Below are 23,604 nucleotides of genomic sequence, written 5' to 3'. Positions count from 1 at the left end.
GAGTAGTTTGAGGCCACATTTTGTTGCAGGAATTAATACAAAGACAGTGTAAAAAATTTAATTTGGATTTTTTTTTCCCACAAATGCCTCATTTATAGGACATACTTTTCGTACACAGTACATGAAACTGAGGAAATCCACCCCAACATTTATTGTGCTGCTTCTACTGTTTTCAAAAATGCCCCTACTTAGTACGTAATTCATTGCCTGGCCGCATTGTGCGGCACAAAATATCAGGAACCCCTCTATGGTTTTCAGGACATAATTTTAGCTTGAATGACTTATATGCCCCACTCCTTCTTTACAAAGGAATTGAGCTGGCAGAACGATGTAACACGCCCAAAAGGGACCCCATTTTGAAAGCTACATTCCCTAAGGTATTCATCTAGGGGTGTAGTGAGAATTTTTCTTGGGTGGGGGATCTTTCCCTAATGGTATTCATCTGGGGGTAGAGTGAGAATTATTTGTTTTTGTGGGAAATCTTTCCCTAATGGTATTCATCTAGGGGTATAGTGAAAAAAAATTTTTGTTATTTTTTCTTGCATACCAATTTATATGTGGGCTATAGTATAATAAAAAGTGAAGTGAAAAAAAAATCAATGGATTGGATAATAAAATGGTAACGAAAATGAATAAAAGGGCTAAAAAACGTATTTTTAAATTAAATTATTAATTTAGGGATGTGTGGTACACACGGAAATATTCCCTAATGCAGAGCCCTGGTTTCTCTTGGCAGGTGTCACATTGGTAACTGCTTTCCCTTCGTATTCCGTTCCTAGCACATACTCGACATTTCTTTTGGGGTCGGCTTTTTTTGGCAGTAGGGGGCACTTCGGATGGGAAATGTTGTCCTGGGACAATTCTGCTGGCTTGGCGTGATGATCCCACCCCTCCCCTCCCCTGGGTCTGATCTCCAAATATAAGATTTTTAATCACTTTTTCTTGATAGTGAAGAAAGCATCCCTGGTTCCCCGCCTTTCTAAAAATGACAAACGAGTTATATAGGGACACTTCGATGAGGTGAACGGCCATTTTTTTGCATCATATCCGGGATTTCCAGACAGCATTGTAGGACTGCAGCATCTGGTCTGCAAGATCCACCCCACCCATGAATTTATTGTAGTCCTGTATGCAAACAGGCTTACAGATGGTACTACTTGTCCCGTGTACAGGAATGTGGCTGCTGCTGTCTGAGTGAATCGATGTAAGCATCAGGGCATCCCTCTTGTCACGGAATTTGACAAGCAGCAAGTCCTCATTACAAAGTCCCATGATTTCCACAGCTTTTCATTTTTGGTTGACCAGGGACAGGGCCGCCATCAGGTGGGTATTAGGGGTACTGGTGTGAGGGGCCTGGCCAAACCGAATTGAAAGGGGGGCCCGGCAACAGCCGCGACTTGCCATTGGTAGAAAAAAAACGGGCCCCTGCAATGGGGCCGATTTTTTTCACCACAGAATGTCGTGAGCTGCGGGCCCCCCTCTCGTCATGGGGGCCGTCGAACCGCCTGCCCGCGCACGCGACCGATCGCCTGCCCGTGCGACCGATCGCGCGTACAAGGAAACTCCCACGCGTGCGCACTCGCGAGCGTCCGTGAGCATGCACCCACGAAAGCCCGCACTCGAGACCGCAAGCGCGCGCACCCGCGAAAGCCCGGAAGCGCGCGCAGCCGCGGACACACACATGGACACAACTTACCTGGATCATGGCTGGAGGTGAAGGACTGGACGTCTGGACCGAAGACATCGCCTGAAGAGGACTGGAGTGGGAGCAGCTCTTCAGACACAGTGAGTAAAGTGTCTGAAAGTGCTGATTATGTATGGCCCTGTTCACACAGAGTATTTTGCAGGCAGAAAAAAATCTGCCTCAAAATTCCTTACAGAATTTTGAGGCAGATTTTGACCTGCCCACACTAACTTGCCGCGTTTTTTTGCTGCGTTTTTTGCCCGCGGCGATTGAGGACAGCAGACAAAAAACGCAGCGAAAAATGCGTTTTCTGCCTCCCATTGATTTCGATGGGAGGTCAGAGGCGGAACCGCGGCAAGAAAGGACGTGCTGCTTTTTCTTTTTTCCGTGACTGGCTCCCATTGATTTCAGATTAAATCAATGGGAGGCGGTTTTGGAAGTTTTTTGGTGCTGATTCTGACGCAGTGTCCGAGTCAATATCAAGGCCCAAAAACTCTGTGAACTGGGCCTTATTGTTAGGGCTTATTCAGACGAACATGTAATACGTCCGTGCAACGCGCGTGATTTTCACGCGCCTCGCACGGACCTATGTTGCTCTATGGGGCCGTGCGGACTGTCAGTGATTTTCACGCAGCGTGTGTCCGTGTGTCCGCTGCGTAAAACTCACGACATGTCCCATATTTGTGCATTGTTCGCGCATCACGCACCCATTGAAGTCAATGGGTGCGTGAAAATTACGCCCAGCACTTCCGCAGCAGTATAAACTATGAAAGAAAACAGAAAAGCACCACGTGCTACAAACATACAAACAGAGTGTCATAATGATGGCGGCTGCGCGAAAATCACGCAGCCGCGCATCATACGCTGCTGACACACGGAGCTGTTATGGACCTTTTGCATGCGCAAAACGCCACGTTTTTTGCGTGCGCAAAAAGCACACGCTCGTGTAAATCCTGCCTTAGAGTAGGAACACACTAGGCATGAACACTGCGGATTTTATGCAACACATTTTATTGTGGAAAATCCGCAGCGTATTACAGGTCCAGCAGAGTGTATGAGATTTGAACAAATCTCACCCACACGCTGCAAAAAAAAATAATGGACCTGCAGTGCGGCTTTTTAAGTCCCAGCGTGTCAATGTATTCTGTGGAATCGCTGCTCCTCTGTTGCGGAAATGCTGCGGTTCTGCCGCAAAAATCACAAATGAGAAAAAAAAAGGCACTTTTTTAAATTTATAAAAAAAGTTTAGACTTCCCCCGGCCGTAGTCCTGGTGACGCGATCCTCTATTCTTAGCGCAGCCCGGCCTCCTGTCATGACGTTTCATCCCATGTGACTGCTGCAGCGGTCACATGGTCTACAGCGTCATCCCAGGAGGCGGGGCTACGTTCAGAAGAGAGAGATGCGTCACCTAAACTACGGCCAGGGCAAGTCTAAACTTTTTTTTCCCTGCAGGATTCCCGCAGCGGACATGCCTCACGAAACCTGCGCCACTATTTGGTGCGGTTTTGCTGGCAGAATTCCCTGCGGCTACAGGGGTGGATAAGCTGTGGAGTTTTACTCAGCATATCCGCCTAGTGTGTTCCTACCCTTATGATGTCGCTCCTGGAGCTGCTGCCTGTCTCTAAATAGGCAGTTGGTCCAGTAGAATATGGAATTATTTTTTTTTGTGAACCAGCTTAAAAAAATACAAAACTTTTGTGTTAGGGCCTGTTCACATCACCGTTCGCTTCCGTTCCGGGGTTCCGTCTGAGGTTTCCATCGAGTGAACCCCGCAACGGAAAGTGAAAGTGACAGCACAGCTTCCGTTTCAGCCATCATTGATCTCAATGGTGACGGAAACATCGCTAATGGCTTCCGTTCGTCACCATTCCAGCTGGTTTTCGGACGGAATCAATAGCGTAGTCGACTGCGCTAATGGTGACGGAAACGGAAGCTGTGCTGTCACTTTCACTTTCCGTTGCGGGGTTCACCCGACGGAAACCTCAGACGGAACCCCGGAGCGGAAGCGAATGGTGATGTGAACAGGCCCTAACACAAAAGTTTTGTATTTTTTTAAGCTGGTTCACAAAAAAAAAAAATTCCAAATTCTACTGGACCAATTGCCTATTTAGAGACCGGCAGCAGCTCCAGGAGCGACATCATAAGGAACACACTAGGCGGATATGCTGAGTAAGGCCTCATTTACACGAGCGTAATATACGCGCGTGCGACGCGCGTGCCTTTCACGCGTGTCGTACGCACCTATATTACTCTATGGGGCAGTTTAGACGATGCGTGAATTTTGCGCAGCGTGAGTGCGTTGCGTAAAACTCACGACATGTTCTATAATCGTGCGTTTTTCACGCAACACGCACCCATTGAAGTCAATGGGTGTGTGAAAACAACGCATGCCACACGGACGCTACTGCGTTGCATGCGCGAAAATCACGCAAGAGCTGTCAAAAGGATGAATGTAAACAGAAAAGCACCACGTGCTTTTCTGTTTACAAACATCCAAACGCAGTGTCAAATTAGAGATGAGCGCACCGAACTTCACCGGGTTCGGCCGAACTCGTTTTGACCGAACCCGGCAAAAAATGTTCGGGTACGCGACGTCAGGAGACAGTCACTGCCCACGGTGCTGAAAGACTTAAACTGTTTCAGCACCATGGACAGTGACTTTCGATCGCCATATACATATACGTGTAAAAAAAAACAGAAGTTCGGACTTACCGATAAGTCCCGGCTCCTTCCTCCAGTCCGACCTCCCGGGATGACAATTCAGGCCAAGTGACAGCTGCAGCCAATCACAGGCCAAGCACAGGCTGCAGCCAATCACAGGCTGCAGCGGTCTCATGGACTGCCGCGTCATCCTGGGAGGTGGGGCCGGATGACAAGAGAGGGACACGTCACCAAGGCAACGGCCGGGAGACCGGACTGGAGGAAGCAGGCAGTTCCTGGTAAGTTTGAACGTCTTTTTTTATTCACAGGTTGCTGTATATTGTGATCGGCATTCACTGTCGAGGGTGCTGAAAGAGTTACTGCCGATCAGTTAGCTCTTTCAGCACCTTGGACAGTGACGGGCGTCGACTAGCCTCATCTCTATGATGGCGGCTGCGCGAAAATCACGCAGCCGCGCATCATACACGGATGACACACGGAGCTGTCAAATGCCTTTTGCGCGCGCAAAACGCAGCGTTTTTTGCGCGCGCAAAACGCACACGCTCGTGTAAATCAGGCCTAAAACTACACAGCTTATCCGCCCCGATAGCCGCAGGGAATTCTGCCAGCAAAACCGCACCAAATAGTGGCGCAGGTTTCGTGAGGCATGTCCGCTGCGGGAATCCTGCAGGGAAAAACAAGTTTAGACTTGCCCCGGCCGTAGTTTAGGTGACGCATCTCTCTTCTGAACGTAGCCACGCCTCCTGGGATGACGCTGTAGACCATGTGACCGCTGCAGCAGTCACATGGTATGAAACGTCATGACAGGAGGCGGGGCTGCGCTAAGAATAGAGGATCGCGTCACCTAAACTACGGCCGGGGTAAGTCTAAACTTTTTTATAAATGTAAAAAAAGTACCTTTTTTTTTTCTCATTTGTGATTTTTGCGGCAGAACCGCAGCATTTCCGCAACAGAGGAGCGGCGATTCCACAGAGTAAATTGACATGCTGCGGCTTAAAAAGCCACACTGCAGGTCACTTTTTTTTGCAGCGTGTGAATGAGATTTGTTCAAATCCCATCCACTCTGCTGCGACTGTAATACGCTGCAGATTTTCCACAATAAAATGTGTTGCATAAAATCCGCAGTGTTCATGCCTAGTGTGTTCCTACCCTAAGGCCGGATTTACACGAGCGTGCGCTTTTTTGCGTGCGCAAAAACGTGGCGTTTTGCGCATGCAAAAGGTCCATAACCGCTCCGTGTGTCAGCAGCGTATGATGCGTGGCTGCGTGATTTTCGCGCAGCCGCCATCATTATGACACTCTGTTTGTATGTTTGTAGCACGTGGTGCTTTTCTGTTTTTATTCATAGTTTATACTGCTGCGGAAGTGCTGGGCGTGACTTTCACGCACCCATTGACTACAATGGGTGCGTGATGCTCGAACAATGCACAAATATCGGACATGTCGTGAGTTTTACGCTGCGTGAAAATCACTGACAGTCTGCACGGCCCCATAGAGTAACATAGGTCCGTGCGAGGCGCGTGATTACGTATTACATGTTCGTCTGAATAAGCCCAGTTCACAGAGTTTTTGGGCCTTGATATTGACTCGGACACTGCGTCAGAATCAGCACCAAAAAACTTCCAAAACCGCCTCCCATTGATTTAATCTGAAATCAATGGGAGCCAGTCGCGGAAAAAAGAAAAAGCAGCACGTCCTTTCTTGCCGCGGTTCCGCCTCTGACCTCCCATCGAAATCAATGGGAGGCAGAAAATGCATTTTTCGCTGCGTTTTTTGTCTGCTGTCCTCAATCGCAGCGGGCAAAAAACGCGGCAAGATAGTGTGGGCAGGTCAAAATCTGCCTCAAAATTCGGTGCGCGGTTCCAGGCGGTGGTGGGTGCGCATGCGCGGGAGTTTGCGGGTGCGCGCGATCGGTCGCACGGGCGGCGGTGTTTGACGGCCCCCATGACGACCCCCATGCTACCCAGGGCCACCATCAGGGGGGGTATTAGGGGTACTGATGTGAGAGGCCCGGCCAAACCTAATTGAAAGGGGGGCCCGCAGCTCATGACATTCTTTTGGTGAAAAAAACAGGCCCCATTGCAGGGGCCTGTTTTTTTTCTACCAAAGGCAAGTTGCGCCAGTTTGCCGGGCCCACCCTTTCAATTAGGTTTGGCCAGGCCTCTCACATCAGTACCCCTAATACCCCCCCTGATGTCGGCCCTGGGTACCATGATATAGTGCTGGACGGAGTACCGTTAACAGGCGGTGCCACGGTAGGGGGGCCCAGAAAATTTAGCTGTAGGGGGCCCTGAAATTCCTGATGGCGGCCCTGACCAGGGACTTTGGCAGGCCTTTTTGATTTCGGCGTATGGTGCCACAGGCCACAGTTTTTTTTTGGCACGCAGGCACCTGAAGAGGGCTATGCTAGTGTAGAAATTAGCCACATACAAATTGTACCCCTTATCCAAAAGAGGGTGCGAAAGGTCCCAGACAATTTTTCCACTGCTGTTGAGTGAAGGGGGACATTCTGGAGGGACAATTTGGGAGTCTTTCCCTTCATACACTCTGAGTGTAACCCGAGTCACTTTCACACAGCTTATAAATTTTTAACCCAAATCGGGCCCTCTTGTTTGGCAAATATTGCCTGAATTGTATGCGGCCTTTGAAAAGGACCAGAGACTCATCCACGGCAATATTTTTTCTGGGGTATTCTGGGGTATATGTCTCTGCAAATTTCCCATTCACAATTTTTTAAAGGGTGGGCAAAGCATGTTATCAACAAAATGAAGGAAGCGCAGTATGGTCTCAAACCGCTGCCTCGTCATTACCTCTCTGTACATAGGGGTGTCTTACAGGACATCAGATGTCCAATAGGACCTAATCGTGGGTTTCTTAACTAAACCCATGTTCAATAGGAGACCCCAAAATTTTAAAATGTCTGCCACAACTACTGGGCGCCACACGCTATTTTTGGCGTAATGAGATGTGGGGTGACTGGCGATAAATTGAGCAGCATAAAAATTAGTCTGCTCAACCATCAGGAGTAATAATTCCTCTGAAAAGAAGATTTTGAAAAGTCCTCCTCCCTAAACCGCTCGGTGTTGATTTGGATGCCCGTCACCAGGGCCGCCATCAGGGGGGTATTAGGGGTAGTGGTGTGAGGGGCCCGGCCAAAACTAATTGAAAGGGGGGCCCGGCAACTGCCTCGACATTCTTTTGGTAGGAAAAAACGGGCCCCTGCAATGGGGCCCGTTTTTTTCACCAAAAGAATGTCGTGAGCTGCTGCTGCTGCTGCTGCTGCGGGCCCCCTCCCCTCGTCATGGGGGGCCGTCAAACCGTCCGCCCGCGCGCGCACCCGATCTCGCGCACAATGAAACTGCCGCGCGTGCGCACTCGCGAGCGCGCATCCACGAACGCCCGCACTGGAGACCGTCCGCGCGCGCACCCGCGATCGACCGCGCGCGCACCCGCAAACGAAGCGCGCGCAGCCGCGGACACACATGGACAAAACTTACCTGGAGCCTGGCTGGAGGTGAAGGACTGGACGTCTGGACCGAAGACCTCCCCTGGAAGACATCGCCGGAAGAGGACTGGAGTGGGAGCAGCTCTTCTGACACACAGTGAGTAAATTATCTCAAAGTGTTGTTTATGTATGGCCCTGTTTACACAGTATTTTGCAGGCAAAAAAAAATCTGCCTCAAAATTCCTTAAAGAATTTTGAGGCAGATTTTGACCTGCCCACACTATCTTGCCGCGTTTTTTTGCTGCGTTTTTTGCTCGCGGCGATTGAGGACAGCAGACAAAAAACGCAGCGAAAAATGCATTTTCTGCCTCCCATTGATTTAGATGGGAGGTCAGAGGCGGAACCGCGGCAAGAAAGGACGTGCTGCTTTTTCTTTTTTCCGCGACTGGCTCCCATTGATTTCAGATTAAATCAATGGGAGGCGGTTTTGGAAGTGGTTTGGTGCTGATTCTGACGCAGCGTCCGAGTCAATGTCAAGGCCCAAAAACTCTGTGAACTGGGCCTTATTGTTAGGGCTTATTCAGACGAACGTGTAATACGTCCGTGCAACGTGCGTGATTTTCACGCGCCTCGTACGGATCTATGTTACTCTATGGTGCCGTGCGGACTGTCAGTGATTTTCACACAGCGTGTGTCCGCTGCGTAAAACTCACGACATGTCCTATATTGGTGCATTGTTCGCGCATCACGCACCCATTGAAGTCAATGGGTGTGTGAAAATCACGCTCAGCACTTCCGCAGCCGTATAAACTATGAATGAAATTAGAAAAGCACCGCGTGCTACAAACATACAAACAGAGTGTCATAATGATGGCGGCTGCGCGAAAATCACGCAGCCGCGCATCATACGCTGCTGACACACGGAGCTGTTATGGACCTTTTGCATGCGCAAAATGCCACGTTTTTTGCGCGTGCAAAAAGCACACGCTTGTGTAAATCCGGCCTTAGGGTAGGAACACACTAGGCATGAACACTGCGGATTTTATGCAACACATTTTATTGTGGATAATCCGCAGCGTATCACAGTCGCAGCAGAGTGGATGAGATTTGAACAAATCTCATCCACACGCTGCAAAAATAATGGACCTGCAGTGTGACTTTGGCTTTTTAAGTCGCATGTCAATGTATTCTATGGAATCGCTGCTCCTCTGTTGCGGAAATGCTGCGATTCTGCCGCAAAAATCACACAAGAGAAGAAAAAAAAGGTACTTTTTTAAATTGATAAAGTTTAGACTTGCCCCGGCCGTAGTCCTGGTGACGCGATCCTCTATTCTTAGCGCAGCTCGGCCTCCTGTCATGACGTTTCATCCCATGTGACTGATGCAGCGGTCACATGGTCTACAGCGTCATCCCAGGAGGCGGGGCTACGTTCAGAAGAGAGAGATGCGTCACCAGGACTACGGCCAGGGCAAGTCTAAACTTTTTTTTCCCTGCAGGATTCCCGCAGCGGACACGCCTCACGAAACCTGCGCCACTATTTGGTGCGGTTTTGCTGGCAGAATTCCCTGCGGCTCCCGGGATAAGCTGTGTAGTTTTACTCAGCATATCCGCCTAGTGTGTCCCTTATGATGTCGCTCCTGGAGCTGCTGCCGCTCTCTAAATAGCCAGTTGGTCCAGTAGAATTTGGAATTATTTTTTTTTGTGAACCAGCTTAAAAAAATACAAAACTTTTGTGTTAAGGCCTGTTCACATCACCGTTCGCTTCCGCTCCGGGGTTCCTTCTGAGGTTTCTGTCGGGTGAACCCCGCAACGGAAAGTGAAAGTGACAGCACAGCTTCCGTTTCAGTCACCATTGATCTCAATGGTGACGGAAACATCGCTAATGGTTTCCGTTCGTCACCATTCCGGCTGGTTTTCGGACGGAATTAATAGCGCAGTCGACTGCGCTAATGGTGATGCAAACGGAAGCTGTGCTATCACTTTTACTTTACGTTGCGGGGTTCACCCGACAGAAACCTCAGAAGGAACCCCGGAGCGGAAGCGAACAGTGATGTGAACAGGCCCTAACACCAAAGTTTTGTATTTTTTTAAGCTGGTTCACAAAAAAAAATAATTCCAAATTCTACTGGACCAACTGCCTATTTAGAGACCGGCAGCAGCTCCAGGAGCGACATCATAAGGGACACACTAGGCGGATATGCTGAGTAAAACTACACAGCTTATCCCGGGAGCCGCAGGGAATTCCGCCAGCAAAACCGCACCAAATAGTGGCACAGGTTTGGTGAGGCGTGTCCGCTGCGGGAATCCTGCAGGGAAAAAAAAGTTTAGACTTACCCCGGCCGTAGTTTAAGTGACGCATCTCTCTCTTCTGAACGTAGCCCCGCCTCCTGGGATGACGCTGTAGACCATGTGACCGCTGCAGCAGTCACATGGGATGAAACGTCATGACAGGAGGCGGGGCTGCGCTAAGAATAGAGGATCGCGTCACCAGGACTACGGCCGGGGCAAGTCTAAACTTTATCAATTTAAAAAAGTGGCTTTTTTTTTTTTTCTCATTTGTGATTTTTGCGGCAGAACCGCAGCATTTCTGCAACAGAGGAGCGGCGATTCCACAGAATACATTGACATGCGACTTAAAAAGCCAAAAAGTCACACTGCAGGTCCATTATTTTTGCAGCGTGTGGATGAGATTTGTTCAAACCTCATCCACTCTGCTGCGACTGTGATACGCTGCGGATTATCCACAATAAAATGTGTTGCATAAAATCCGCAGTGTTCATGCCTAGTGTGTTCCTACCCTAAGGCCGGATTTACACAAGCGTGTGCTTTTTGCGCGCGCAAAAACGTGGCGTTTTGCGCTTGCAAAAGGTCCATAACAGCTCCGTGTGTCAGCAGCGTATGATGCGCGGCTGTGTGATTTTCGCGCAGCCGCCATCATTATGACACTCTGTTTGTATGTTTGTAGCACGTGGTGCTTTTCTGTTTTCATTCATAGTTTATACGGCTGCGGAAGCGCTGGGCGTGATTTTCACGCACCCATTGACTTCAATGGGTGCGTGATGCGCGAACAATGCACAAATATCGGACATGTCGTGAGTTTTACGCAGCGGACTCGCGCTGCGTGAAAATCACTGACAGTCTGCACGGCACCATAGAGTAACATAGGTCTGTGCAAGGCGCGTGAAAATCACACACGTTTCACGGACGTATTACACGTTCGTCTGAATAAGCCCTAACAATAAGGCCCAGTTCAACGTTTTTGGGCCTTGATATTGACTCGGACACTGCGTCAGAATCAGCACCAAAAAACTTCCAAAACCGCCTCCCATTGATTTAATCTGAAATCAATGGGAGCCAGTCGCGGAAAAAAGAAAAAGCAGCACATCCTTTCTTGCCGCGGTTCTGCCTCTGACCTGCCATCTAAATCAATGGGAGGCAGAAAATGCATTTTTCGCTGCGTTTTCTGTCTGCTGTCCTCAATCGCCGTGGGCAAAAAACGCGGCAAGATAGTGTGGGCAGGTCAAAATCTGCCTCAAAATTCGGTGCGCGCTTCCAGGCGGTCGCCGGTGCGCATGCGCGGGAGTTTGCGTGGTGCGCGTGATCGGTCGCACGGGCGGCGGTGTTTGACGGCCCCCATGCTACCCAGGGCCGCCATCAGGGGGGGTATTAGGGGTACTGATGTGAGAGGCCCGGCCAAACCTAATTGAAAGGGGGGCCCGCAGCTCATGACATTCTTTTGGTGAAAAAAACGGGGCCTGTTTTTTTTCTACCAAAGGCAAGTCGCGGCAGTTTGCCGGGCCCCCCTTTCAATTAGGTTTGGCCGGGCCTCTCACATCAGTACCCCTAATACCCCCCCTGATGGCGGCCCTGGGTACCATGATATAGTACTGGACGGAGTACCGTTAACAGGCGGTGCCACGGTAGGGGGGCCCAGAAAATGTAGCTGTAGGGGGCCCTGAAATTCCTGATGGCGGCCCTGCCCGTCACAGAACGAAATTCTGGAACACACGGTGTGTATGACTCCGTGGGCACCCAATCGGGGTCAATGGCACTAGTGCTAGGCGGACAATCTTGGCTACGTCGCCTTGGCAGTGGCTCCGCATCACTAGTGCTAGTGGACGATGAAAAAGAAATAAATTGCTCATCAGTCTCACTTGCACTTTCTGTATCCGAGCAGATCATGGCATAGGCCTCTTCTGCCGAATACAGAGGCTGAACCATTTTATTACTATAAACCTAACGCTAGCCCTAACGATTTCTAACTAATTGCCCCCCTAACTAATGCCCTACGCCTAACTTACGCTACCTAATGCCCTATGCCTAACACTAAGTAACGATAATGAACCCTACTAAACCCCAACTAAATGCTACACTATATTTTTTATTGACATTTTTTATATATAAAAAACCCTAAAACGTCCCTACTACACTAACCCTATAAGCGTAACGCTGATAAATGTTCCCTAACACTAGCCCTAACTATGTCTAACTAATTGCCCCCCTAACTAACGCCCTACACCTAACTTACGCTACCTAATGCCTAACACTAACTAAACGCTAAACTATATATATATTTATATATATATATATATACATATATAAATATATATATATATATATATATATACTGTGTATATATATATAGTTTTTTTTAATCTATCTATCTATCTATCTATATATTTATAGTTAATCAGCGCCTTTCAACAACGGAAACAGCGTGATGACGTTATCGCGCCGCTAGCATCGTTGAGAGGTACTGATTGGCGGGACAAGTAATTTTGCCCTGCCAAGCATTGGAACGTGCCAAGCCATTCCGCGCTAATGCATGTATTTGTACCTGCGTGCTATAGACGCAGGTACAATTAGTGCAAGTGGGGGTGGCGCCGGCTGGTTTCAGTGGCGTCGCCAACCCCTCAGAGGCAGCAGCCTAAAATATTTATTTGTATCTATGTCCAGAAGACGCAGATACAAGTGAATGTGGCTGTCGCTAGCAAATGTTAGAGGCCGGCCAGCGCGGGCCCCATAGTGGCGTCATTACCACTGTAGCAGCCATAACGGCTCCTAGCGGCGCCACCGGGCATGGGCGGGGGGCTGTGTCGGTGTAGCAGCCACCACAGAGGTAGTTACGCCACTGTATATACATATATATATATATATAAATACACACACATTTTTTTGGGGGGAGGTTATGTATTACGGCTATTGACCCTGACGTTTTGAGACTTTGGTGATGCCCCTGGGTGCTAGTGCCCCTGGCTGAAAGCTGATGAGCAGGAGTTGGGAGGGGCGCCCGAGAAGGACTTTTGCATTGGGGCCCATGAGCCTTTAGCTAAGTCCTTGCAAGGGGGGGTATGTGGCACTATCTACAAGAGGGGTATGCGTTACTACTGTATCTACAGCAGTGTTTCCCGGTGCTTCAAGTTTCGAGTCAGTTTTTCTAATAACTATTATGTCTATGAAATAACATATTAAGTGATAACAAATGTTATATTATCAGTGCTTAAGTGTTTGTTACAATCTTAACCCTGTAACTAAAGCTTAATTAGAGTACACTTGGCAGCCTAGCTGTATTTTTACATTGCACACAGAACTGATAAATGTTCATTGTCGAGAGGGCGGGGGTTGTGGGGGGTGTTGTTGCGGGGGGGGGGGGGGCAGTCAAATGTTTGCTATGGGGCCCAGTCTTTCCTAGTTATGCCCCTGAATGAAGTAATTATTATGGGGGGCTTTAACTACCCTGATATAAACTGGGAGGCAGAAACCTGCAGCTACAACAAAGGAAACAGGTTTTTGACAATAATTAAAGACAATTACCTGTCACAACTGGTGCAAGACCCAACAAAAGAGGGGGGGGGGGCAATTCTAGACCTAACTTTAACCAATAGGCCGGACAGGATATCAAAAATACAGGTTAGGGGGTCACCTAGGTAATAGTGACCACAACATAATAGGTTTTTATGTATCCTTTAATAAGATGTTTGGTAGAGGAGCTACAAAAATTCTAGACTTCAGAAAGGCCACTTTTCATGGGCTAAGGGATGATCTTAAAGGAACAGTGTCATGGCAAATAATTTTTTTTATATGTTAAAGATGTTAGTGCTTTAATAAAAACGTTTTTATTCATTTGTGTGTTTGTGTTTTACTTTTTCTTATTTTTACACTTTTTCTTCCCTATGGGGGCTGCCATTTTTTGTTCCATTTCTGTGTGTGTCGATTAACGACACACACAGACATGGAGTACGGCAGCCACAGTCCCATAGGGACTGTGAACGGCTCCCGTCCCATTCACGTCCGTGTACGGCGTCTGTGTGGGAACTGCGCATGCGCCGCTCCCACACAGTCCTATTCGAAATTGGCGCCGTCCGGCGCCATTTTCCTGTGGACCGGAAGTCGCGGCCGGACTGTAATATTACTACTTCCGGTCGCGGCTTCCGGACTTGTGCACATGGAACAGCGGCAGCAAACGGAGCGGACGGGCCAGAGGGAGCCGCGGCGGCAGGAGCAGGTAAGAGATTTCAATGTATGTTAGTGTTTGTGTGTGTTTACTACTATATGTAAACCTACTACACTGTGGGTTACCTCAAAAAATGGCGACACGCAGTGTAGCAGGTTAAACCTTTCAAACCCCTCGTTTATCCCGGCACTAGCCAGGATAAAGGAGGGGGGGATGCTGAGAGCTCACTAGAGCGAGGGCTTTTAACCCAATGTTGCAATGCTGCAATTTTGGGAACAGCCCCATCTAGTGGCCAAAAATGGGTAGTATTATAAATTAGAAATAATTTATAATATTACATGGCTCGTGCCAAAAAAAAAAAAATAAATTTGAACAATGTTTAATCACCCACACACTAAATGTTTAATTTTTTTAAAAAAAACATGTTTTTAGGGCAACACCATGCCTTTAAGGGCATAAACTGGGACAATGTCCTCAAAGATAGAAATACACAAACTAAATGGGACATTTTTAAAAGCCTCTTAAATAGGTCCGGTAAAAAATATATACCTTATAAACAAGATAGAAACAGGAGAAAACCAATGTGGTTAAATAAAACTGTAAGTGGGCAATAAATGATAAAAAGAAAGCGTTCAAACTACTAGGGCAGGATGGTAGTGATGAGGCATTAAATAGTTATAAAAAATAAAAAAAAAGTTGTGTAAAAGACAAATAAAAGCAGCAAAGATTGAAACAGGGAGACTTGCCAAACAAAGTAGAAATTACCCAAAAATATTTTTCAAATACATAATAATAAGAAACTGAAAACTGAAAGTGTTGGCCCTCTCAAAAATAATCTTGGTATAATGGTGGAGGAGGGTGAGGAAAAGTCCAATCTATTAAACACCTTTTTCTCTACTGTATTTACACATGAAAATCCAATGTCAGACGACATGATTAGGGATGAAGTAAATTCTCCATTAAATATCACCTGCTTAACTCAGCAAGAAGTGCAGAGCCGCCTTAAAAACACTAAAATAGACAAATCACCGGGCCTGGATGGCGTAGCTAGGTTCTCCAGCACCCGCGGCAAAGATTCAGTTTGGCGCCTCCCTCCCCCAACTTCTTTGTATAACTGAGGCTAATGAGAGTATATGGTGAAATAATGAACAGCCTCCTGTAGATAGAGCCACACAGCCCCACTGTAGATAGTGCCGCAAAGCCCCCCTGTACATAGTGCCACACCCCCTTGTAGATAGTGCCACACACAGCCCCCTGTAGATAGTGCCACACCCCCCTAGTAGATAGTGCCACACAGCCCCTGTAGATAGTGCCACACAGCCCCCCCCTGTAGTTAGTGCGACACAGCCCCCCTGTAGATAGTGCCACACCTCCCCCTTGTAGACACTGCAACCCCCCCTGCAGATAGTGCCACACAGCCCCCCTGCAGATAGTGCCACACAGCCCCCCCTTGTAGATAGTGCCACACACCCCCTTGTAGATAGGGCCAAACGCCCCGCTGTAGATAGTGCCACACAGCCGCCATGTAGATATTGCCACCCCCTGTAGATAGTGCCACACACACCCTCCTTTAGATAGTGCCACACACACCCTCCTTTAGATAGTGCCACCCCCCTGTAGATAGTGCCACACACACCCTCCTGTAGATAGGACTATACCCCCCTCCCTGTACATAGCGCCATTGGGGCTCCCTAGAGGAGACCCTGATGTCACTGTCCTTATATGTATAGTAACGTCAGGGGCTTCTCCAGGAGCTGAATCCCCGGCCAGAGCATCGTCAACGCTCTGGCCCAGGATTCCACTACAGGAGGAGTATTCAAATGTACCTGCGCCCACGCCGGCCCCCCCGTACCTTCTATCCTAGTTGCACCCGGGGGCACATGCCCCACCTGCCCCCCTAGCCAGAGGTGTAGCTAGGTTCTCCAGCACCCGGGGCAAAGATTCAGTTTGGCGCCCCCCCCCCACCAACCTCTTTCCCGACATCTCCTTCCCCCTCGCCGTGTTTGTTTTCTCTACCAATTGACGTGTCATTTATTTTTATGAAACGCGAGCATAAAAACATTTGTACATTTTACAAGCAATATGGTTCTATACACAACACCAGAACCAAGCTCACTAGATATATACAACACCAGCACAAATACAGCTGAATTTAGTGCAACCCCTGCCGTATAGGTGTGTACGGCGTAAAACTACAGCTCCCTGCATGGCCCGAACAATGATAAGGATATGCTGGGAGATGCCGTTTCACAAAAAATAAATCCTATCATAATCATCTCACTGTAGATCATACAGCGACTACAATACTGATTAGAGGCAGAATAAACATTTACATTAAGTGACTCAACGGTGACGTCTCAGATTCTAGTTCTTTTTCTCCATCCGGTCCAGACCTCTATGACGACTTCTCCCGATCACAGCCCATTTCTGCAGTTTGCCGCTCACATGTCTTCAGCTTCTCACTTTTCCAACATTTCTGCACCTATAAATAAATATAAAGTTATCATTATACCACACACTACCCCCCTAAATATAATAGCGCCATACACTGCACCTCTAATTATAATAGCACCATACACCGTGTCACACACACACACACACACTGTGCCCCCTGTAGATAGTGCCTGCCATAGAGCCCCCTGTAGATAGTGCCTGCCATAGAGCCCCTGTAGATAGTGCCCCCATATAGACCACCCCTGTATATAGTGTCCCACAAATAACTCCCCCTATAGTGCTCTACAGATAGCCCACCCCTGTATATAGCCCCCTGTAGATATAGCCCACCCCTGTATATAGTACTCTACAGATAGCCCAACCATGTATGTAGCCCCCCTGTAGATATAGCCCACCCCTGTATATAGTGCTCCACATATAGTCCACCCCTGTGTATATAGTGTTTCACAGATAGCCCACCCCTGTATATAGCCCCCCTTGTACATATAGTCCACCCCTGTATATAGTGCTCCACTAGATAGTCCACCCCTGTATATAGTGCTCCACAGATAGCCCACCCTTGTATATAGTATATACAGGGGTGGGCTATCTGTGGAGCACTATATACAGGGGTGGACTATATGTACAAGGGGGCTATATACAGGGGTGGGCTTTCTGTGGACCACTATAGGGGGAGCTATTTGTGGGATACTATATACAGGGGTGGGCTATATCTACAGGGGGACTATATACAGGGGTGGGCTATCTACAGGGGGACCATATCTACAGGGGGACCATATCTACAGGGGTGGGCTATACACAGGGGTGGGCTATATCTACAGGGGTGGGCTATATCTACAGGGGTGGGCCATATCTACAGGGGGGCTATATCTACAAGGGTGGGCTATATCTACAGGGGTGGGCTATATCTACAGGGGTGGGCTATATCTACAGGGGGCTATATACTATATAGCCCCCCTGTAGCTATAGCCCACCCCTGTATATGGTGCTCCATAGATAGCCGACCCCAGTATATAGCCCCCCCTGTAGATATAGTCCCCCTGTATATAGCCCACTCCCTGTAGATATAGTCCACCTGTATATAGCCCACCCCCTGTAGATATGGTCCCCCTGTAGATAGCCCACCCCAGTATATAGCCCCCCTGTAGATATAGTCCCCCTGTATATAGCCCCCCTGTAGATATAGTCCCCCCGCAGATACAGACACACACGTCTATTACAGTTAAAAAAAATATATATATATTCAAACTCACCTTATTCCCGCTCCCACGCCGTCCGGCAGCCATGGAGACCTGCGCTCTTCTGCGCAGGTCTCCAGGGGGTTGAATACAGCGTCTATGAAAGGCGCTGATTGGCTGGGCAGGATGACTTTCCCTGTCAGTCAGTCAGCGTCTTTCATTGACGGAAGCTTCACTGGTACAAAAGGTACCAGTTGCTTCATTTGTGGAAAGGCGCTGAATGGCCGGGCACGGAACGTGCCCGGTCATTCATTGCTTCTAATTGTACCTGTGTCCTTGCGACACAGGTACAATTATAGTGCAGGAGGAGGTGGCGCTGGCGCCCCCCTCTGAGCTGCGCCCGGGGCACGTGCCCCGCCTGCCCCCCCTAGCTACGCCCCTGCCCCTAGCTATGCCTCTGCCGGGTGGTATATACCCTGCGTTCTGCAGGAATTAAGTACCGTGATAGAGAGACCCTTATTACTAAGGTTTAAGGATTCCCGACCGCGACCTCCACTTAGCTGCCTCCTGCAGATCTTCCCCTTCCAGCGTGTGTTCGCTCTGTCACGTAGTGCTCACAAGAGGGCGCGCGCTGGTTCCGGGCCTTAAAGGGCCAGCATGCATATGTAAATAATTCATTATTCCCAGATCACCCTGAACTATAAAAAGGGCCCTGCCCTTCTGATCCTTGCCTGAGCGTTGTTTGTAATCCCCATGTTAGTCTTGCAAATGGTTCCTTAGTGTTGTCCCGTTTCCAGTGTTCCCGTGTCCTGCTACCTGTATCCTGTGCTGTGTTATTGTTCCTGAGCCTGTTTAGTGATTGGAGTGGTGTCTTTCTGCACCCGTTGTCATCCGCCACGTCTGGCGCAAACTAATGCACCCATTGTCATCCGCCACGTCTGGCGCAACCTACTGCACCTGCTGTCATCCGCCACGTCTGGCGCAACCTACTGCACCTACTACCATCCGTGCCAGAGCCCCTGCCAACATCTGGACTATTTCAGTTACCCTTGTGCTACGAACTTGTATAGACTTTTGCATAGACTGTGACTTAGCCTGCTGCCTCTCCGCTACGGTGGAGTGGCCTAGTGGGCCCACATACCCCTAGATTGTGACAGATTCTATCATGACTGGGTCTGTTCTACAGGGCTGGTGCATAGCAATGTGGTGCCAATATTAAAAAAGGGGTCAAAAAGTGAGCCCGGAAATTATAGATCTGTAAGTTTAACCTCCATTGTGGGTAAAATATTTGAGGGTTTTCTAAGGGATGCTACTCTCGACTATCTCAATGCAAATAAACTATTAACGCAGTATCAGCATGGGTGTATGAGGGATCGGTCTTGTCAAACCAGTCTGATTACCTTCTATGAGGATTTAAGTTCTAGACTGGACGTGGGTAAGGCTGTGGATGTGTTGTTTCTAGACTTTTCAAAGGCGCTTGATACTGTTCTGCATAGAAGGTTGGTATATAAAATAAAAATGCTGGGACAGGGGGAAAATATGTGTAATTGGGTTAACAACTGGCTCAGTGATAGAAAACAGTGGGTGGTTATTAATGGTACATCTTCAGAGTGGTTACAATTATCAGTGGGGTTCCACGGTGGCCAGTATTGGGCTCTTTCTTTTTAATATGTTTATTAATGACCTTGTAGAGGGTTTACCGAGTGTAATTTCAGTATTTGCAGATTATACTAAGCTCTGTAAAGTAATCAACACAGAGGAGAATAATGTAATACTACAGAAGGATTTGGGGAAGCTGGAGGTTTAGGCAGAGAAATGGCAAATTAATTTTAATTTAAATATAAAGACTCAACAGGTCAAGTCGCAAGCCAGGTGCCACTAGCAAGTGTCCGAGCACCTCAATTGTATTCTAACAACATAGCAAACTTCATAGTATCATAGAAAACTTAGAGAAAAGGAAGTCATTACGCCACAAATGTAAAAAACGTATACATTTTATTAGGACATACAACACAAAATAATACATATGTAAAATTTCAAAGGGGATCTGAAAAAAGAAAAGCAGTGTGGTAGCTTCACACAATTGGAATTTAGGGTGTCCTGCCCACCAAAGAATTCCCTGGCAATTAATATATGTCTAACATAGACCACAGGTCAAACATCTAAATAATATAATAGTGGTGTATCTGCAGCCTGGTGGTAACAACACAGGTACAAAAATTACGGGGAACACAAAGGTCAATCCATGACCGTGTGTTTCCAAAGTGCCCGAATTCAAGAGGTTACAAAGCAGGTTACGCCATAGTAGCAAGGATAGATCAGGACCAGAGTGTCATAGTCAGGCAAAAATTGCCAGAAAGGAAGTCAGGTGTACAGAGCATATATAGATCATAGTAGGTCTGTTTACAACGTAAGGAATATTATGGCAGGCTTACCCATAGAAATAAATGTTGCGATGGCCTCACACTGCAGCCTGAAATGGTAGCGCCCTGATGCGCGTTTCGCCAGTCTAGCTTCCTCAGGGGGTAGTATATTGCATACTAGCCTTGTCGTGCTTTTTATATGGCTGGGTGGGTAGTGATTATCAGACTCAGGTGTCTGTCCTCCAGTTCCGGTCCACGGCGCATGCGCGAGAGTCCGACTTGAGCCGCGAGATCCCCGCTGTCCGTCGTCACGCTCGCAATGCGCCTGCGTGCCCCCAGAGGACACGTGTCCATGGAGACAGAGCAGGCACAGCACGAGTGGAAAGACGACAGAGAACCGGGGCGAGTCTCCCAGACTCACTCACACATGCGCAACCCCGGGACAAAAGAGGTATTATAATGAATGTAATGTGCAGAGTCTATACTTGGGCTTAATTGTGCATAAAGAGTTAAGATATAATGTTATGTCCCCTCTTCAAAGAAATAAAGAGGAGAAAGAAAAAGAAAAAAAGAAAAGAGAGAAGAAGGAAGGATAAAGAAGAGAAACAACCGGAAAAGGGAAGAAAAAGGAAAACAAAGAGAAAAAAGAGAAGGCCACGGAACATGACGAAACAACGTAAGTGCAAGTGATCACAAAAACGTATCCACAATAATTATAACAAATACATAAGTGTATAACTAATGGCGCAAGGATATATTAAAATGTCGTACAGTAAAATACAATAAAAATAATACTAGAAATTACTGATAATGGATTAATGAAAGTGCTGCTAGTTTATTGAAAAAAACACAAATTCCAAGTGAATAAGAAGATCATGAGTAACATGAATCAAAGACGCAAGTAAACGAATATATATCTTGCGATAAGTGACATCCAAGAAAAATAATGATAAGAAATAAAAATAAACCATTTAAATGTAAAGCCATTAGGGAAGAGAGAATCACAGAGGATATCATCCTACTGTTTAATGAGAGAATCATTAGTGAGAAATAAGAGAATGTCAAAACAAACTAAAAAACAATATAGACAAGTATAATAAATATAATAGATCTCTTCTTGTCCGTGGTGGTTGATCACTACATCAAAGATGTAGTTGCAGAATGTGTCAGAAGGACAGCGAGTTGGAATCACCCAGTCATCTAAACATGACAATGCAAAAGAAACAGGCATTAGTAACAATTAAAAACACTTAAAATTCAGGGAATATTGATATAGGAGAGAAATTTGCTAAGTGAGTCAGGCAGTATTCAAACAGATGGCAGATATTATAAGTAAGCAGAAAAACTCAAATTTTCATTGAGACCATGAGGAGTCATGGTACCCAATGTAACAATCCACCTGCACTCTTTTTGTGCAAGTGTCCCTTTGACATCTCCACCTCTGACACCGCAATGTATACGATCGATACCTCGTACGCGGAATGTTTTAGGGTCACATCCGTGTTTTAATTTAAAATGTCTCGGGATGGTTTTTAGGGTCGTCAGGTCAACTATGTCCTTTGCTGTAGATATGTCCCGAACATGTTCCCGAACCTGCAATCTTAAAGAGGCTCTGTCACCAGATTTTGCAACCCCTATCTGCTATTGCAGCAGATAGGCGCTGCAATGTAGATTACAGTAACGTTTTTATTTTTAAAAAACGAGCATTTTTGGCCAAGTTATGACCATTTTTGTAGTTATGCAAATGAGGCTTGCAAAAGTCCAAGTGGGTGTGTTTAAAAGTAAAAGTCCAAGTGGGTGTGTATTATGTGCGTACATCGGGGCGTTTTTACTACTTTTACTAGCTGGGCGTTCTGACGAGAAGTATCATCCACTTCTCTTCAGAACGCCCAGCTTCTGGCAGTGCAGACACAGCCGTGTTCTCGAGAGATCACGCTGTGACATCACTCACAGGTCCAGCATCGTGTCAGACGAGCGAGGACACATCGGCACCAGAGGCTACAGTTGATTCTGCAGCAGCATCAGCATTTGCAGGTAAGTAGCTACATCGACTTACCTGCAAATGCCGATGCTGCTGCAGAATCAACTGTAGCCTCTGGTGCCGATGTGTCCTCGCTCGTCTGACACGATGCAGGACCTGTGAGTGACGACACAGCGTGATCTCTCGAGAACACGGCTGTGTCTGCACTGTCAGAAGCTGGGCGTCCTGAAGAGAAGTGGATGATACTTCTCGTCAGAACGCCCAGCTAGTAAAAGTAGTAAAAACGCCCCGATGTACGCACATAATACACGCCCACTTGGACTTTTACTTTTAAACACACCCACTTGGACTTTTGCAAGCCTCATTTGCATAACTACAAAAATGGTCATAACTTGGCCAAAAATGCTCGTTTTTTAAAAATAAAAACGTTACTGTAATCTACATTGCAGCGCCTATCTGCTGCAATAGCAGATAGGGGTTGCAAAATCTGGTGACAGAGCCTCTTTAATAGCCTAGAGGTTAAACCAACATAGACCTTAGGGCAGTCACATGTAGCATAATATATCACGTGAGTGGTACTACAAGAGATATATTGCAGAATTTTGAAGCGTCTGTCAGTCTTGACAGAGTCAAAAGTTGTAGTCCGCAGAATGTTCGGACACGCTACACAGTCACCACAGGGGAAACAACCTTGAACCGGGCCTCTAGTCGAGAAAGGATTCTCTCGTTTGGGGACATAGTGGCTCTGTATCAGGATATCTTTTAGGTACCTGCTTCTTCTCGCTGTCATTTGGGGATGGGGGGGGGGTAAGGCTGGGGTTAGTGTTGCCTCTAATTGCAAAATGGGCTAGTGTTTCTGCAAAATATCTCTCATAGTCTGCCATTGGTTATTATGGGTCGAGATGAACCTAATCACAACAGGCGTCTTGTCCTTCTGTTCTAAAGGCAGTGGATTAAGTAGATGTTTCCGTTCCACTCTCTTAGCCCGATTGTAGCCCTGTTTAATACAACGATGGCTATAGCCCCTCTCCCTAAAACGTTCCTTTAGGTCTTGTGCTTGATTTTCAAACCTACAGTCTGAAGAGCAGATCCTCCTCATCCTCAGAAACTGACCAACCGGGACAGCTTTAACTGTAGAATAAGTATGTGCCGATGTCGCATGTAGCAGGGAATTAACCGACGTCTCTTTCCTATAGACGTCGGTCTGTAATCTCCCCTCCTTATCCGCTGCAATTGATATGTCTAAAAAATCCACCCTTTGTCTGTCATGGACAAATGTCAACTTTATGTTCCAAGTGTTAATATTCAGATTGTGCATAAAGTTGGCGAGTTGTGTCTCAGTGCCCTGCCATATAATGAATACGTCATCAATATAACGCAGCC

The sequence above is a fragment of the Rhinoderma darwinii genome, chromosome 1 (genome assembly GCF_050947455.1).
Source record: "Rhinoderma darwinii isolate aRhiDar2 chromosome 1, aRhiDar2.hap1, whole genome shotgun sequence".
NCBI lineage: Eukaryota > Metazoa > Chordata > Amphibia > Anura > Rhinodermatidae > Rhinoderma > Rhinoderma darwinii.
Note: the sequence above shows the minus strand (reverse complement) of the source record.